Source organism: Gallus gallus, chromosome 24, assembly GCF_016699485.2.
Source record: "Gallus gallus isolate bGalGal1 chromosome 24, bGalGal1.mat.broiler.GRCg7b, whole genome shotgun sequence".
Classification (NCBI taxonomy): Eukaryota; Metazoa; Chordata; class Aves; order Galliformes; family Phasianidae; genus Gallus; species Gallus gallus.
In genome coordinates this window covers 5559178-5565494 of record NC_052555.1, presented here as the reverse complement: position 1 = coordinate 5565494, position 6317 = coordinate 5559178, and the positions used below count along the sequence as shown (strand labels likewise).

The 6317-nt window shown below is 46.7% G+C and overlaps 1 long non-coding RNA gene across 1 annotated transcript; it reads left to right on the top strand.

The window, feature by feature from the left end:
* The first annotated feature begins 185 nt into the window (after positions 1–185).
* On the top strand, positions 186–1130 carry LOC121107530. Its single transcript, XR_005841768.2, has 2 exons — positions 186–503; positions 983–1130. It is a non-coding gene; the product is annotated as an uncharacterized LOC121107530 (long non-coding RNA).
* The last annotated feature ends 5187 nt before the right edge of the window (positions 1131–6317 follow it).

Sequence of the window (6317 nt, the reverse complement as noted above, 5' to 3'; positions counted from 1 at the left end):
TGCCGCCACAGCCGCCACAGCCGCAGCCACTCAGCTCCCACCGCATCTCGTCTGCTCTGGAGGAATGGATTGGCTGCTGCGCAGGCGCGCTACGCGCAGCCATACCCGCAGGTCCTCCAGGGCAGACGAGGCGCGGGAAAGAGCGGAACCAGGAGGCTGCACGCAGGCGGACGCCTTCCGGCCCCGGGGGGATCGCTTCCAGCTGGGAGGTTCGGCCCTGGGGCTCTCTCGCAGGCCCGGAGCTTCCCCTGATCCGCAGCGTGGTGTGCTACAGAATAGCGGCGCTGTGACTTTTAATTCCACATAGGCTTAGGAAATGCCCATGGAGATCCCCACAAGCCGCCTGGGCGCGGCCCTAGGCACCAGTGGTGGCCCTGATGGGGCAGTGTGGGATCAAAGGGGCGCGGAGCTCCCAGAGAGAGCTGTTCGGACTGCGTCTGAATTGTGCACCGAATGGGCTGCCACAGCGTGTTGAATTTGCTGTCTGATTTTCCAGTGAGAGGGTCAGTTGGTATTCACTTGTTTATACACAGTATAAAAATACACACAGCCTTTCTGTGCGGTGTACCTAGCAAACGTTGTGCTTCACAGGAGGGTGTGCGATAGAGCATCCACTGAAGAATTTTGGTTCTTAGAGTGGGATTCATCTGGAATATGAGCTGAGATCGCAGTCCAGAGTGTTTTCACTCTGTGGCTGCCCAGTGCTGGGGGTGGCCGAGCTCACATCCTTGTTGGAGTTGGCATTCCCCAGGCACTGAGCTCTGTCTCTGAGCATGCCTGGAGCTGCCCCATTGGAGAAACCCTGTGCATGGGTCCTGCCCAAAGCAGACTGGAATGCAGGAACTGGCTTTGCTGCTGCTTATTCTGTCCCTGCAGGGCTTTGCTTGGTGCTTAGTCACAGAGCACACCCAGTGAGTTCTGGTACTTGCCAAATAAAACAGAGCTATTTTGTTGTCTTCTCCTTCCTTTTGTTTTTCCCCAGTATCTCTTACCTCGCAGGCCAGTGCCTTGCTGCCAGTCAGTGTGTGAGCAGAAGGAGAGGAAAAGAGGGAGTGGAGAAGAATAACTGCTTAAGCTGATTGCTCTGTTCTCAGCTGCCAACATACTCTAAATAAAGCAATTAATAGTTATGTGGTTAAGCGTTCAACTCCTTCCTTTCAACAGTTCTTCTATATTTCAACCAGCTTCTTCGTATCTCTGGGTTCCATTGTAAATCTCAAAGTTCTGTTGCTGGAATATTCTCCAGGGAAAGTCGGGTTGGAGAGGGTTCCCAGACAGAGCTCAGCTGTGGGAATGCAGCGTGTGTGGGGCGAGGAAATGGCACCAGAGCCTCCCTTGTACATCAGGTCTCGTAGGCAAGGAGCACAAGAAGTTAGCAGCTTTCCTTCATACAGGAAAGATTTTATTTATTTGATTGCTGTGCTGTACAAACCTGTGTTCAGTGGTGATGGGTCTGGAATAAGGAAATGACTTGCAGAGCTTTTTCTCTGTTAAGTCTTAGGTTAAAGATTGCTGCTGTTGTTAGCAGATGTACAACTTCCCTTTTCCACAGAACGGATACACAGTGTTGCTCTGTATGTCAGGTTGTCGTTTACCTGGCAGAGATTGGAGTTGAACATCCCCATAAAATGTTTCGTGACTGTAATCAAGGGCAAGAATAGCTGGAGCCTGAGTCATCCGCAAAGCCCTGCCTGACATGGTGACAGAGGCAGGTAACTTTTAGTTGTTATTTAACTTTTCAGTCCAGCAAAAGGGCACAGAAAAGAGGGAGAGGCCAAGTGCAACTCCTTGTTTTCCCTTTAATTTTTGAAAAGAGATAGAAAAAAAACCCAAGCAGGTTATTGTGTGAATAGTGTCAAAAAGCAGCATATTATTGAAGACAGAAAAAGGTTTCACACCTTCTCAAGTATTGACTGAAGAGACTGAAGTGTTCCTATCTGATATGGGAGTGAAAGCATCCCTGGTGAACAAATCAGGTGTTGGACTTTTTGTGGGTTTTGTTGTTGTTTGTTTGTTTGAAGATCGTGTAATTATTTGGGTTAGGAGTGCTATTTTCTCCTTGTAGAACATAACCACTGGTGTTTCCAGTGTGTGGAAGATCCACATTACAAACAGAACGTTATACTTTGCTGTTTTTCTTTCTGGTCAGTGGGGTTTGAGGATTGGCTGTTATTTTAATGACATACTGTCTGAATTAAGAGGCACTGATGCATTTTTAATACACGTAGCAATGCAGACCAGCAACATTTTCATCTTTTTTTCTCCCTAAAATCGAATGAGGGTTTTCTAAATGAAGGAAATGTGTTCACACACACACGAGCGGTGTGTATTCTTCTGCAAATATTTGACCAACCAACTCCAAAGCTGTACCGTGTTATTATTTTTCAGTATAGACATTATTCTGCAGGTAATGCTCACCGTAGCCTTTGATTCTGCCAAAGAAGGCCTTTAGGTACCTTTAGATAATGCTTTGTTTACAGTCGGACGGACTTTCTTAAGAAAAGATTAAGCAAAAGCTGAAATACTTTTAAAACCTTCCAGTGAAAGGCTGACCTTTCACAAATGTACCTTGGGACAAAGCCAGGGTTCTCCATGCCATTACCCCTGAGTGACACTTGGAAGATGGCTGCTCTCAGAACTGCAGCTTTCCTTGAGCAGCTCCATGTCGCTACAGGCTGAGGACGTTATGGCAAGCAGATATTTGGGGTGCTCCCTTTCAGTTTCACAGCTGGCTGAATTGGGAGAGGAGGGTGAAGTTCATATTCTTCCCCATCGGAGGAGACCTTGCTTTGCAACGCAGTGTGTGTGTTGTCCCCTTGTGTGTTTTGTGGTTGTGCTGTTGGTTTTTATATATACTTATATTTCTAGAATGTACCTTATCCTGCAAAGAGGAAGGAGTGTTTTTCTGTACAAAACACAAACACTTGACAGCGTAACCTGGAGTTTCTCAGGGCTATTTGTCATCATCACAGAAACAACACCCATTAAATTACAGTGGTGAAAGTGACCAAACAAATACAAGATTGTTATGAATATACCTTCCTCTTTCCCCGGCTTTCCTGATTTATTTCTCCCTGTTCCTCAACATTTACCACTGTTCTAATTCATTCCTTTTGGGGAATCAGATGAATGTGAGGCTTCTGGCACTTGGAACTCAATCACTGTGCTGGAAAACAAAACACCTAAAGGCTGTTTATTTTGAGATAATCCTGAATTATTAATTCAAGTAAATGAGTGCAGATTTTTTCAGGTCCCAGGGACAATGCAGACTAGAAGCTGTACTTTTAGGGGATTTTTAGTTTTCAGTCATATGGATATAGATATGCTTTCTGCAACAGCAGTGTTGAAACCTTGCAGGACGTAAATTAATGCCTTTGCAACTGAGCTCTGTTTCTGGATGAGGAGATGGGCTACAGTGGAGTGTATGGAACACAGTGCAGCTTAGCTTTGGTTTCCCTGGGGATTTAAAAACCAAAGCTCCATTTCACTGTAAGAGAATGCAGCTGAGGCTTTTGTATGACAACATTATGCTGTTGGAAATAGCTCACTATGAACACGTAAAATAGAAATCCAGTATTAAGGTGACCTCCGTAATGTACATAAATACCATCAGGATGGACTCCAGCAGTGAACGTGCGTCATATCAGCAAATAAACTCCTTGGCTGCAAACAACAAGGACTGCTGGGTTCTGCAGAAGCTTATCTTGTCTTCTATCGGAAAAGAGATTGCCTTTGTGTGTGAGTAATGATTCCAGTGAAATTGAAAGGCCGTGTTATCTAGGAGTCGAAACATGCACACCTGGAACGTTACAAAATGAAATCAGAAACTGAAAAACTATTTAGATTCATAGCAAAATAATGTGTGTTCCTAGCATTTCCCAGAGTTTTTCTCTTGCTGAATTGAAATGTGATTTCATGGCAGCACTGTACACACACCTCTTGGTCCCGTGCTGTGGAGGAGTTGTATGGGATGGGGAGAATGAGATCCAGAAAAGCCTGGTGAGGATGATGGGAGCTGAAGTTGGAGGGGGCTGTACTTTGCAGACAGTGACATGCCCTGCTAAGCCTCAGTGTTCGTGAGGATGGAGTTTGTTTGGCCTTCAGGGCGGGTTGCTGTGTGCTTCCGTGCTGTTGGTAAGCAGCTTATATGAATCGCCTTCTGTAAGTAAAGGTGAAGGGTTCAAAAATGGACTTCTTCAGCAGCAAAGGGCTTTAGAGGGCTTTACTTAAAATGAAGCAGAACCCAATGAATCTTAACGTTTAGATCTGTCACTAATGTTTTTGTATCAGCCCATGCTGTATGTTTTCCTTTAGATGCAGTGGGAGTATTTATTCTGGCTTACACAGCAAGCCTCAGGTGATGGTATTATGATTTCTGCATGTATCTGTTACACCACACAGAGTTCAATATTTGTCTTTGGGGATCTTGTTGTGTTCCAAAACACGAGACTTCTGTAAACTTATTGGGCCAGTGATGATGGATAGAGATGACAAATGGAGATAAGTAAGAGCTGGGACAGACAGACTTCTCGTGGGTGAAGCGGCTTCAAAACAGATGACAAAAAAATATGTATATTGTAGCCTGCAGACCTGGAGAAGCAGGGTGTTTGTGTGGGGCATTGTATGGGGCTGACTAAGAACCCCCCTTACCCTCATCTTCTTCCTTCAGGAAAAGATTTTCCTGATAACCTCATTTGAAACGTCTTCCTCCTCGTGGAAGCCGTGTGGGGTGAAGGATGGGGAAAAGGCGGGAAGCTGAGAGCACCGCTCCCTGTGGCTCCTCGTGGAGCAGGGAGCCCGGCGCCCCAGCCCTGCCGGTGGGACAGGAGGGGTTTCTTGCTTCTGGGCTGATCACGAGCCAATGCCCTGACCTTCCTCTTCCCACCTCTTCCCACTGTGACTCCTTGTCAGGCTGCCTTGGACACCACATGCTGCAGTTGCTGATTCTTCCTCCTCTGCGTCTGTTTCATCTCTGTCTGTTTCATCGGTGCAGCTGCGGAACAACTCTTGTTTTGAACTGAATCATTTTGTTTCCAAGTTTCTCCAGCCGCAAACAGAGCAGGAAGAATAAAACTCGATGGGTGAGACTGTTCTAAAAGAATCTGAATCAGCCAAGAGCTCAGCCTCTCCCTCCTGCTTGGCTCCGAAACTTGGCTCCTCCAGCTCTGCTTGCAACTCATCCCTGTCATCACGTGGAGGGATGCGGAGCTGTGGGAATTGGGATGCAGAGTGGTGAAGAGGAAGTGCCAGTGCTTCTTCTCGAATAGCATATGTATGTCCATATTCTCGGGGAGCTGTGGAGGGCTTTCTTCAGTGCCTTCCATCCCTCTCCTCCCAACTCTTTCCTTAGCTGGGATTCCCTTCTGCGAAACTTAGTGCTGTTGTCCCCTTTGGTGTAACTGGTGGGAGAGCAGGACACAAAAACCTTCATGCCATCTACAGCTACTGACAGCAGCTCCCAGAGGAGCCATCTGCACCCCCAGAGCTGCAGTCTGTAACAGGCTGTCTTGCTGGATGCAGAATTCTGTGCTGCTGAAAACCTGGGCCAGGATCCCTTCTCCGCTCTCCATTTTTGTTCTTTCTGCTATTTCCATGTACAGAGAGCTTCCATCTGATTTGCGTGCAATTTTGTGTTCAGAAAACATCCTCTCTAACCTGCTCACCTTTCATACTTCTGTGATCGTGCTGTGTTTCCCTGCTCAACCTTAAGGCACTGAGAAGGGTCTAACATGCAGCCAGAGCACTGCTGAGGTAACAGGGAGGATGGAGTTCCTGTTGCCTGGCCTCAGGCTGTTTTAGCAAAGACATTGCTGCAACTTGCAATCTGTTTTCGGGATAACTTGAGCTTGTAGGGCTCTGGCTCAGATACCTTTTTCACCCAGCCCTGAATGGAGAGGCTTCGAGCTGGCAGCCCTGAGAAGTGATGTGAATTACTATAGGATCCTGCATCTCCTTAAATGACTGTGGTTGCTCTGTCATTCACTTCTAAATGCAGGGACTGTGGCCTTGCATTTATCACTGGTGGTAAATGTGTGCAGTGAGAGCTTCTATCCTTAATAGGTCCTTCTTCCAGCCAGTCTGCAGCAGATCTCTCATTTATCCTTTCCTCATCTGGAACATACTGGAGAGCTGCTGGGATCTGATCTAGTTACCTATTTCTGTATTCCTGTGCTGAATTGTTACTAATTCGGTGGCGAAACTCTTACGCTGCACTTCAAAATAATTATGCATGACGGTGCTCGCGTATCTTCAAAGGAGCAGGGAACCAAAATAACCATGTGAGCCAGTGCATGACACTCATTTTGTAACCCAGGGTG